The following is a 13,013-nucleotide window of genomic DNA, read 5'->3' as shown; positions in this document are numbered from 1 at the left end:
CAAGTGTCTATCAACAGATAAATGGATAAGCAACATGTGGTATATACACACAATGGAATATTATTTAGCCTTTTAAAGGAAGGAAATGTTGACATGTGCTATAGCATGGATGAACTTTGAGGGCATTAGGCAAAATGAAATGAGCCAATCACAAAAAGAAAAATAAAAAGAAAAATACTGTACAATTCCACTTATATGAAGGGCTTACTAGCATTTCAAAATCATAAAGACAAAAAATATAATGGTTGCTAGGAGCTGAGGGGAGGGGAGAATAGAGAGTTATTGTTTAATAGGTGTAAAGTTTTAGTTCTACAAGATGAAAAGAGTTACGGGGATGGATTGGAGTGTTGGCTGCATGGTGATGTGCATGTGTTTAATACCACTTAACAATGGCTCCCACAGGAAAGCACCTGGGTGGCTCAGTCAGTTAAGCATCCAAGTCTTGGTTTTGGCTCAGGTCCTGATCTCCAGCACGGAGTCTGCTTGGGATTCTCTCTCTCTCCCCCCCTCTCTCTGTCCCTCCCCTGATCTCTCTTTCTCTCAAAATAAGTAAAGAAGCTTTAAAAAATGGCTCACACTGCAAATTTTATGGTATGGGTATTTTACCACAATTTTAAAAAGTGAAGAAAAATTCTGTGAAGAACTAAAAATAATCATAGAACCAGAAATGTAGGCACGTGTAAATAAGAACTAAATATGAACTGTCTGCTCTCATTACACACACTTGGACTGAGAAATTATGCCTTTAATATATCAGAGTGACTGTAAAATTGCTTAATGACGTTAGTAAAGATGAAAGTGATTAATATGCTTTTGCATCAAGTTGGAAGACATTGTATTACCCTAGTAGCTGTTCAAGACTTTCTCTTAGATAAGCATCTAGCTTTGCTAGAAAAATACTATAAGTCCCTTTGTTGTCAAATCTTATAGACAGAAGTGTTTAAATGCAAGCAGAAAGGCCTACGTAATGCAATGAGAGGAAGACAGAAAATTGAGCCCAGAAAATGAAGAAAAACAGCGTGACAGAAGTGACATCAACAATGTTGGGGTAAATAGAAAGTAAGAACAATATGAGCTTTGTCTTCATGTTGGCTTCAGGTAGAACCAAGACTGCATCAAGAAACTTGAAGAGGTTAGTTGCTAGAAACTCATAGAAATCATTGTCAGATGCATTCCACTCTTAAGCATCATAAATTTGGGGGATTGGTGACAAATGTATAAGTCTCTCCAAGAGGCACAAATGCCCCAGCTGATGACAATATCATTCATTCATTACTATCAACTAACTATGGAGTGCCTAACTGTATACTATCTATTGTTCTAAGAGCTATAGTCACATTAACTCATTAAATCCTTGCATCAACTTTATGAGATACTAATATTATCTCCATTCAACACGTGAGGGAAATGAGGCACATAAATGTTAGTAAAATGACCAAGGTCACATAGGCAGTATCAGAGATGAGATCAAACCCAGGCCAACTGAGTTCAGATTACCATCTTCACCAGTATACTCTGTCTCTGATTTTGTTCAGAGCAAGAATTTCTATAATCCTTAGCAAAACTCAGGTGATCTAATTTGGTCATTGCCTGAGTATCATCACCCATAAGATTTATCAAATTTTATATTCCAAGAGACCAGAGAGTTCAACTAACCTAGTCTTTCCACCAGTACAAGTTTCCCTCATAACATACCTTTTTCTGATAACAAGCTGGGCTTTTTCCAGATACTTTCCATAATGAGGAGATCCCTAATCTAAGGATCAGAAATGCTTTGCTAGAAAAAAGTATGTGGTATTTGACAACTTCTAGAGACGGTAAAATCCACCAATTTTTTTCAATACCTTCAGGTAACTAGTTTGGAAATCATCAATGAAAAATGTAAGTATAAAAAGTATCACTTAAAATTCTTCAATGAAATATCAAATGTTATGACCAATGACACATTTTTTTTTACCATAGAAGGCAACGTGAGAGTTTTACTGATCTGAATCACACAATGTGTCTTGTGAATAAATGCATATCTTAAGTACACACATGTTGAAACAATAAGACTTTATGTGTTTGAAGACATCTAAACAGTAAACATATGCACCAAAACTAATTTTTTTGTCAGTGACTTGGACAACAAGAACAGGTTTTAACAATTATAGAAGCAAAAGAGACGGAGATGGTCACTGAAAAGGATGATAGTGACTAATGGGTCATGGGTAGCAATGTTTCAAAGACAGTTGCAATATAATTGGGAGTGGGAGAAAGTCCATACCAAAGGCAATAGTGATCATTCTTGTTATGGTTTGGCTCTTAGAAAAATAATAGTTAACTTCATGTACTAACATTTTTCTGGAAAACTACCAGATTTTCAGTTATATCCATAGAGTCACATACCAAAAAATGTGTCCTTGATAGAAAGCTCTGAAAAGAATGCTTCCCATGCATTCCCCAGCAAGTTTAGAATTGTATTTCATCTTTATAAAGGACTTAAACCGAACAGGAGATGGATGTCTTAGTCAGGAGCAAAGACATATAATAATTCTTTTAAAAGATTATTTTATAAATATAAAATCAAAGGAATAATGAGAACTACACACATATTCAAAGTACTCCAGTCTTGCCTAGATCCCCTAGTGATGAACTTTGAAGGCAAGAACAAGATTATCTTAATTTTTATAGTTATTAAATATAAATATTTTATTTGAATCAGTAGTAAATTTAGATCAGTAAATGCCTCATTTTCTAGAGCATGCAGTTTGCACTTGGGCCTCTAAACACATACTTGCTTATAAAATAGGTTCCTCACATAATTATACATCTATGGTACTTTGATCAATACGCTACATTGCTTACCACCCAGGAGGTCAAAAAAGATCATTACGTATATAAAATGCTTTACTAAAAATTGCTCCCACTGACAAGGAATTACCACCAAGAATCCATTTTCAAGGGAAATCTAGAGAACCAAACATAGGTGGTTATTTATTAATACTATTAGCTTCGCTCTGCATTAATACTAGCCAAGGGATAAATATAGCTAGGCTATTACAGTTTGGTTCGCAAATTAGAATAACAAAGTGGAGTACAGGCCCTTCAGGTCATAAAAGTCACTAAAAGAAAGGATTAGTTTTGAGGAATTTTCAATTACATACCAAAAAAGCTATGAGTGTTCTCGTTCCAGTTCCTTTGCCGCTGATCTGTACAAGAAAAAGACAAGAAAGTGGTCATAAGATTCCTTTCTGGACCCAAGTGCCTAGAAGGAAGTCATAATCCTGTTATATCAACCCCAAGAAGAAAGCAACAAAACAATAACTCACTCATCATAATAACTATCTGATTAGAAAATGAGACAAAAAGTTCTATCTCATCAGAAAGAAGACCTAGGTAGTAAACTAGCAGGAAAATCATTAAACTGAGATCCCTTGGAATTGAATGCTTTCTAAAAGATAAAGTGAAAATAATGTTCAAATTCCTTTGAACACTCCTCAAGATATATTTTTACTTTGCTTTTAAATATCTTGAAAGATGTGCCCATTGATTTAGAACTTCCATCTGTTTTCCTGGAATTCTGTCAGTGGGAAAATGTTTCATATTAGTAATAATCATCCCACTCATTGCCTAAATCATAAGTTTTGAAAAGTACAGATTTTTGTAAGGCTTCAGTTTTCAGAGCGGTTTTAGGTTTACAGTAAAATTGAGAGGAAGATATAGAGATGTCCCCTATGTCCCACATGTGCCTGCACAGGTGCATAGTCTCCCCCATTATTAACATCATTCACCAGAATGGTATATGTATATGTATATATATACTTTTTTTTTTTTTTTTACCAAGGATGAACCTACATGACACACTGTAATTAGCTAAAGTTCATAGTTTACCTTACAGTTCGCTATTGGTGTTGTACACTCTATGTTTATAGAAAAATGTACAATGACATATATCTATCATTATATCATACATTATAATATCATATGATATAATATTATAGCATTTTCATCACCCTTAAAGTCCTCTGTGCTCTGCATATTCATTTCTCCCACCCTTACAACCACTGAACTTTTATTGTCTCCATAGTTTTGTGTTTTCCAGAATGTCAAAGAGCTGTAGTCATACAGTGTGTAGCCTTCTCATATGGGCTCCTTTCACCCAGTAATATGCATTAAAGTTTCCTCCATGTCTTTTTATAGCTCAATAACATATTTCCTTTTAGCACTTAATAATATTCCATTGTCTAAACGTATCAGTTTCTTTATCCCTTCACCCACTGAAGGGCATTTTGGTTGCTTCTCAGTTGTAGCAGTTGTGAATAAGTTGCTATAAATATCCACGTGCAGATTTTTGTGCAGACGTAAGTTTTCAATAGAGAAACTCAATGACACCAAAAGCTGCATCTTTGAGAAGACCAATAAAATCAATTAACTTCAAGCCAGGCTAAGTGAGAAAAAAAGAGAGAAGACACAAGTTACTAATATCAGAAATGAAAGAGGTGACATGATTACAGCTTCCATGAAAGCTGGTTAATTGCCTGTTTTCCATTTCATTGATTGTTGCTAATAATATTATTATTTTTCTTCTTCTTACTTTGGATTTAATTTGTTCTTCTTTTTCTAAGCTTCCAAAATGGAAACTTAGGTTATTGATTTTAGATCTTCCTTCTTTTCTAATATATGCATTCCATTCTATAAATTTCCTTCAAGCACCGCTTTTGCTGCAAGATTCTTCTTTTTTAAGCCTATATATTTATATCTCACAGCACAATGAGATGGTAGAAAAACATGATCTGTAAAGGACAGATATATTTAAAGATCTGTTTTTTAATGACTCAAGTGTTTTGAGTATTTGGGCTTTTTAACTTTATAAATCTTCCTCCAACTTTTCATTTTGAATTTTTTTAAACAATAAAAATCTGTGGGAATATTTAACAATGAACACCTGAGTAGCCTTCACTAGATTCTAAAATTATTACCATTTTGCCACATTTGCTTTACCTCTGTCTATATATGTAAATATTTTACCAAACCATTTGAGAATTACCTATAAAGATGGTTCATCCGGAAAATCTTTAGCATGGATATCACCTTGTACCTGTCAGAATGGCTAAAATCAACAACACAAGAAATAGGTGTTGGAGAGGATGTGGAGAAAGGGGAACCCTCCTGCACTGCTGGTGGGAATGCACACTGGCACAACCACTCTGGAAAACAGTATGGAGGTTCCTCAAAAAGTTAAAAATATAACTACCTATGATTCAGCAATTGCACTACTATGTATTTATCCAAAGAATACAAAATTACTAATCCAAAGGGATACATATATTGCAATGTTTTATAGCAGCTTTATCTACAATAGCCAAACTTTGTAAATAACCCAAGTGGAAGAGGTGATGTGTGTGTGTATGTGTGTGTGTGTGTGTGTGTGTGTGTGTGTGTATTATATAATGGAATATTACTCCACCATAAAAAAAGAATGAAATCTTGCCATTTGCAATGACATGGATGGAGCTAGAGAGTATTAACTAAATGAAGTCAGTCAGAGAAAAGCAAATACCATATGATTTCACTCATATGTGGAATTTAAGAAACAAAGCAAACAAACAAAGAGATGGGGGTGGGGGGAGAGAGAGAGAGAGAGAGAGAGAGAGGCAAACCAAGAAACAAACTCTTAACTCTGGAGAACAAAACGATAGTTACCAAAGGGAGATGTTTGGGGGGATGGGTTAAATAGATGATGGATATTAAAGAATGCAGTTTTGTGATGGGCATCTGGTGATATATAGGAAGTGTTGAATCACTAAATTGTATACCTGAAACTAACATTACACTGTGTATTAACTAATTGGAATATAAATAAAAACTTTAAAAAACACAACTGTAGCATGTACCTCCTAAGAACAAATATCCTACCATAATTACAAAACAATAAACACACTTAGGAAATTTGATATAATAACGTTATCTAATAAACAGCTCAAATTTTCCCAATTGTCTCAGTCTGGGTAGTTATTACATTTTATTTTAAAGCCAGGATTCAATCAAGAATCATTATTGTATATATGTCATATACATATGACAATATATACAAATTGTCTTTGACAATTGACATTTTTGTAGAGTTCACACCTGTTGTTTTCTGTGTAATGTCCCTCAAATTAAGTTTATCTAATTGTCTCTTCACAATTACACTCAGGTGAAAATTTTGGCAGAGACACATGTGAAGTTGGAATGTTTTTCTTCTTTTTATACATTAGAAAAAGTACAAATTAGGTTGGGTTAATATGTTCTTTCAGTCACTTAATAACACTTTGTGATTGCCTTCTACAAAGTAAATTAATGTCATAGTTTGCAATTTACAAAATGCTCTGCCATGGGATTCATTTACTCGATTTGCACAACTCCACCAGGTAGGTATTTTTGATCATCTTTTCTGTTTGAATGACAATTTTTGCAAGTTTATGGAACTAGGAGACAGTATCTGTGGCCAAAAATTAAGGATAGTAATACTGCAAGTCTCATCCTGAGTAAGAAGCCCTGTGCTTTCACATGAAATAAATCTAGACGATTTTTCTCTTCTACAGCCTGCACTCTCCATTGTCCACACTCTGTGCCTTACAGCTCTAGTACGCTAAATTACAAGGCAATGTAATATTATGCCTTATCAAAACATTTTCTAACTGTAATGACTTGAAATTACAATAATCAAAGCAGAAACAATATAAAAGAAGATGAATGTTAGCTGTATTGAATGCCAAGTAATTGGCTTTGTTCACTTTTATGTCTTTGCATTTGGTGTAACTAGTAATTCACCAGCTCTTCTTTTCTCCCCAGAACAAGACTTTTTGTCAATTCCTTCTGCTTCCCAAAGCATGAAAACAGCATTTCTTTTTCATAGCATAGTAATCAATATTACTACAAGAACTTCTAAGCATATTAAATTAGTTACTTTTTAATTTTCCTTTTACTTTTGAACCTCACAGTCCCAATAATGTTTAGTTTAGGATCCAATCAGGAAAAGTTTGGTTATCAGTGTATGTAACTTGATTCACAACCAATGCATAGATCCTTAAGTAGACATTCCAGCCAGAAAGAGCTTAAACATTAGGATTTCCTATCCGTAAGTCATGGGTACTTATGGGAGTAAAAGCCAGACAACTTTTACAGACAACTTTTACACCCATGTCCAGGTAAGAACAAGTGCAGATGCCTATTTGGGTGGTATTTACACTCAGACACACTATCTAAATCCTACTGAGTTTGGAAAGATCTTGAGGACACAGAGTGATATTTTCCACTGATAAAAGCCACTTTGCCACACCCAAAGAGCCTAAAGCTGAGATGACAGATCAAGATCCACTTATTCTTTCATCCATGAACAATTTATCAGCATTCAGTGATTTGATTGCCTCATTTCAAAGTAAAAGAGTAATTTCAAATGCCTACATAATGGGTATGATATTATTGCCCTTGTCCAGTGTTCAATTTCATAAGGAAGCAGAGACAGAAACCTGAAAATACTTAACAAAGGAACAAATCTCTTTTCTTTCAACTTGCACAGAGTTCTGCAAGCATATTATTTTCTTTTGAACTGGCATATTATTCATCTCCCTAAAAGAAAAATCTATATTTTAATCCTAGGAAAAGCATTATTCTCATTGTTCATTTGGATTAGTTTTCCAGGCCAAATACAGTAAAGGAAGCTGCATCTGATCATTACGCTTTTAGTATATAAATTGTAGCCAGACAGATGAGTGATGAAATTTTTTTCAGTTATAAAGTCTTTAATAGAACATGTATCATTCATTTTTTTCCCACCAATCCCCAACAGACTATTATCTTCAAATAACAATAAGAGAGGCTGCCTGCCGTTAATTTAATCACTGTAATTTCCCCCCAAATAAAGACTGATGTCTATTGAAAATTATTCCAATTATGTCTTTGAAAATGAGTTCAAAATTGTTAAAATTACTACTTTCAATACTATATTAACCTCCACCAAGTGTTATTAGTTATTCTCACAATCTTCCTGGAGCATAAAATGACATCAGTGCCCAATTTTTTTATTTGGTAAAAATTCAACTTCGAGATGCCACAATGACTTTTAAAACTTTCCTCTGAACTTTTAAAAGTTCAGTCCACTTAAGGTTTAATCTAACCGTTTTCTAATACATCCTGAGAAGCAATTCCTCTGCTTAAAAACACAGCCAAAATTCATCATATTGGATCACATAAAATCTACATAATCACTTGAAAGTAAGTAGATGGTTAAGTAGACAGAAGGGATCTCCCCAAAACAATGAAGATAAAAATAGCCAACATTTATTGAACTCTGATTATTACTTAATTTGTGCAGGCAGACCAGGAGGTCATGACCTGAGCCGAAGCGGGGCACCCAGGTGCCCCTGTTTCTGACCCTTACGTTGATGAGGACTCTCCGCAGTGATACATGCCTTCCTTTGACCACAGCTCTCTCCCTTAGGAACCCACAGACACTCTAGAAGAGAGAGGGGCTACGGAGGGGCAAGAACAGGAAGGGTCAATGCCAGAGCAATGCCTCTTCCCACGCAGCCAGACTTCTTCGCTCATCTAGGCTTTTACCAGCATTCCCGGGGCTCTCCCAGTCCCCTCCTTTTGGGGACCTGGGCTTCAGGCACGTGTGTAATGCCTAAACCTCAACTGCAGAGAAGTTTAGCCCCTCTTCCCCAGGGCTCTGAGACACTCACACCCTCCCCCCACCCCACCCTCCGGGCAGGGCACCTGACTCTCCCTGAGCCCTTTCTGAAATGGTTCAGCTGCTCACTGCCTGCGGGGGAGGCGACCCGCCTTGACTCGCGTGCGCATTAGCGGTGGGTTGGCTGCTGTCTGACCTCACAGATCTTGTCAGCGGACTCTCGCCCTGACACGGTTCAAAATACTATTGTTTTCAATAATTTGGAATCATTGTAAATTATAATAAATAAATAAACTATTCCAAATTATTAGCTATGTGAAGGAGGCAAGTGCATGACTCAAACTTTTCCATGTTTTGATCCTTGATATACTGTGAGCTCTGTGGTACGTTTGACGAGGATGAAGGCAAAGCACTGGGAAAAAGAAAAGAACGAAGAGAAAACTGAAGGAAAAAAGGCCTTGGGGGTGAGGAATTTCAAGGGCGTATTATTGTAGGGATCTTGACCGCCAGAGATGGCCATGAGGGCAGGAAGCGAGCTGCCCCAGAAGGGGAACATAAAGAAGGCAGGAGAATTCTAAGAACAAAAGTCACTTCAGAGTTTTGCCACTCCCGACTCTGCTTCTCTCAGAGGCCAAAATCACATATTTTAACCTTATTAGCCCACTCCAAAGTTCCGTTGCCCTCTCCCTAGACACTCCCAGGAGTAGAGGCTCATCTGTGTCAACTTCCTCCAGGGAGGAAAAGTCTTCTTCTGTACCTCTCTCTGACCAAAATGTACATTCCACATAAAATGCTGTTTACATGGGTATCCGCGTCCCTGGTTTTAGGTAAGGTCAAAGAAAACATTAAAGTGAAAGAGACTGTCAGGAGCCACCCACTCCCAATTTCCAATGGTAGGAGGGAGGAGGAGATAGCCTGCAGGTGCTAAATGTTTATTACACAGTAAATCTCCCGCTTCTCTTCTCTTCCCTATTGGTCTAAAGTGACTACATTTCTAGCTGTTTGGTCCTTCTTGCATAGAGCTGCCTCTTGATCACCACCATGGGTGTGATTTTAAACCCAAAGTTGATATGCACGTCTGACAATGGTGCCTACTATTGAGTGTTGGAAGCCACAGGGTATATTCAGCGTGTCCTTACTAAAAGGTTGGTTCTGCCAATAACTACAGCATCTATTCCACTGCTTAGGAATAAAACTTTGATACAAAAAAAATACATATCTGCCTTGTTATAAATTTTAAAATACAATAGAAAAGTTGCTAAAACAAAACAAAAATCACCTATAATCTCAAAGCCCAGAGACACCTGTTCCTAATGTGTACTTCCTGCTCCATTTTCTTCCATTCATTTGGAAAAGTTGTAATGCAACCAGAGGTATTCTGTATATACAGCTCTGTGTCTACAAGGCCTCATCTTAGAGCTCTGCATGGATGTGGATTATAGCTAATATAATATATCTGAGCTGCTTGATAACTCATATTTAGAACCTTTAATCACAGCAGAGGCCATGACATTCCACTAACTTTATCAGGCATGGATGAGATTTTAGGCAGCACCCTAATGAGCTGTAATATTCTGAAGAGCATTCTTTTCTTATCTCAGTTGTTGAGCCAGAGGTCCTAGGGTGCAGAATAATCTGAAAGTCCACATGTACATTTTCAGTGTTTGAAAACCAGCACATGAAGCACAAAAGTGCTTTTGAGAACAAGACCAGTAACACTTTCAAGGTTCAACGATTGGAACAACCTCAAATATTTCATTCTTTAAAGCTTTTATGTTCTTTTAGGGAAAGAGCCACATAAGCAGCAGAATGCAGAGATTGTTTGCCTCAAGTCTACTGTTAATAGGAAAGCGTAAGATTCAGGGTCATCCAGCTCAATTTTAGAGAACCTTAAAATAATTTCCTTAAAAAAATTTAAGGACACATTAGAAAATATATTAGAATGTATTTCATATACACACCACGTTAACAATTTCTCTAATCGTCCCTCAAGTGCTTTTCTAGAATTGACTTGTAGAAAACTTAATAATAACTCAAGCTAAATTTAAGCCAGAAGCTTAACTTTAACTTCCCAAACACTTCATGAGTTATTATATAATCAATTATATAATCTCAAATCAAGAGGACATTTTTATTTGTTGAGAATGTGCCTAGTTCATTCAACTGAAAAATGATGCAAACCCAAAAGAAAGCAAGGGACACGGAGAGTAGCTTTCCTTTAAAAAATGAAAAACTGTTCAGGGTCTCCTCTCCTTTCAGTGTAGCATGAAAAACTCCTATTTAGATTTCTAGCATCAATATTATCAATATTTCTTCTATTCTCCTCTCTCCCTCCCTCCATTCTCTCTCTCTCTCTCTCTCTCTCTCTCTCTCTCTCACACACACACACACACACACACACACAGTATCAAAGGAAGAAAGGACACCTGTATTTCTATTTGTTGGGGTACTTCACGCAGAAGCTCTCTTCAAATATCACAGAAAGGTTGTGAATCATCCATGACTTAAAATGCCTCCTAAAACCTAAACAGTCCATCCCCAGCCAGTGCTTCATGATGCTGGGTATGTGTTCTGTGCCCACCCACATACCAGTTCTGTGTGGGAAGAGGAAGGACCTAGGAAGGGGCTGCGGGGAGCCTGGGTAGGGTGGGGGTCTCTGCACGTGTTGGTTTCACCCAGGACCACAGGTCATACTTGCCTCCAAAGAAAGGGTTCTATGACTTAAAAAAAAATTTTCTTTAGAAATTTAGAACCTGTATTCTAATTTATTTTATCTAATTTATTTTATCTAATTTATTTTTCCAAAGTTCAGAGATCCTATGCCTGTTATTAACCATTTGAAGCTAATGTGGACATATTGCCACTTCCAGTCCCCCACGTCATCACTCATTTTCTAAGCCCTTATATACAAAGGAGGAAATTTTTCCCACTGCTGTATATGGTGTTCACATCTCCTCCCAGAAGAAAAGGACAGATTCTCTCCATTTCCATTAAAAATGAAACACAGGTTTGGCCTCTTTGTAGATAAAGACCAAAAAAGAGGAAATTTTAGGTTAAACCATTATACTAAAAGAATTCTCACTTGTTCTTAGTCTCTGAACATTTTTATTTTTAATTTATTTGAATGTAGGCATTGAGAGAAATGGATCTTTCTTCTTTCTTTAAAAAAATTTTTAATGTTTTTATTTATTTTTGAGAGAGAGAGAGAGACAGCATGAGCAGGGGAGGGTCAGAGAAAGAGGGAAGCACAGAATCTGAAGACAGGCTCCAGGCTCCAAGCTGTCAGCACAGAGCCCGATGTGGGGCTCGAACCCACGAACCATGTGGTCATGACCTGAGCCGAAGTCGGACGCTCAACTGACCAAGCCATCCATGCGCCCCTGGATCTTTCTTCTTTAACAAACAAGCAAAGTATATTCAAACAAACACTGTGCTTCCCATTGGCATTGAAGAAGCAGACATTCATTTCATGTGCCTTTGCAATTTACTCTACTTTTGATGAAATCAACAGACACTCCCCTTTGATACGTAATAAAATTGTAATTCTTATATTCAAAAAACAATAGCTATTATTGCTGCCAGCCAGGAGTGTTAAATTGTAGCTGGTTTTGGAGAAGTTGCCTTGGTACTTCGACCCTGAAAAGAGCTGCAGACCAACTATTCTCAGCCCAAAGGGAATATCTTTGTTAGACTTAACTCCACATTTAATTGGCTTGTAGTCAGTACAACTATAAAATAAGTTAACTCAGCCACTTTCCAAACATATATTTTGCAGCCAGTTACCTTGGGGCATTTGCCAGAAAGTTATATTAATCAGTTAAAATATTCCATGTGTGCTGTACTGCGTTTTATAGTTGAAAGGAGCATATGGTTCTATCAGGCTTAAATTTTCCATCATAAAAATCACTGTAGTCATATTGTGGTCCATGTGTCTATGGCCTTAAATACTCTTGTACCTATTAATGGAAATAGATCCCAAACTGTTCCAAGTGGCCTTTTCTCATGCTGATTTTAGGCTGGGATGTTCTGAGGTATTTGTCTTATTGGAACCTATAGTAAGATGTTTCTCCTGCAATTGGGAATGAGGTCTTTCCAGGAGAGAGTATACATTCCCAGTGTCAAAAAAAAAAAAAAAAAAAAAAAGAAACAAAAAAAAAACTTGGAAAGATTTGGACACTGAGACATGGTAAGAAAAATTTATCTCTTCTTTTCTGTCTTGGCCTTGTTCTCATGAACCTATACCCTAAGGAATCTTACTAGATGACTCTGCGGAGGTGCTGTAAAGATGGCTGCAGCCTCATGAGCCAGTGCTTTGAGTGGGCTGAGAGAGAGCAAAGTGAAAAAAATCGCATGA

At 36.6% G+C, this 13,013-nt stretch overlaps 1 protein-coding gene across 2 annotated transcripts in view; it reads right to left on the bottom strand.

Moving 5' to 3' along the window:
- Positions 1 to 13,013, bottom strand: part of IPCEF1 (interaction protein for cytohesin exchange factors 1) — a 182,609-nt gene that overhangs the window by 124,013 nt on the left and 45,583 nt on the right. For both annotated transcript variants that reach the window (XM_039234090.1, XM_039234092.1), the window contains exon 2: positions 3,147 to 3,191. The gene's annotated coding sequence lies outside the window, so the exon portion shown is untranslated. The remainder of the gene's footprint in view (positions 1 to 3,146; positions 3,192 to 13,013) is intronic.

Source organism: Hyaena hyaena, unplaced genomic scaffold (genome assembly GCF_003009895.1).
Source record: "Hyaena hyaena isolate Hyena2069 unplaced genomic scaffold, ASM300989v1 scaffold_81, whole genome shotgun sequence".
In the NCBI taxonomy this organism is placed as follows: Eukaryota; Metazoa; Chordata; class Mammalia; order Carnivora; family Hyaenidae; genus Hyaena; species Hyaena hyaena.
The sequence above is the reverse complement of the archived record's forward strand: the minus strand, read 5'-3'. Positions and strand labels throughout refer to the sequence as shown.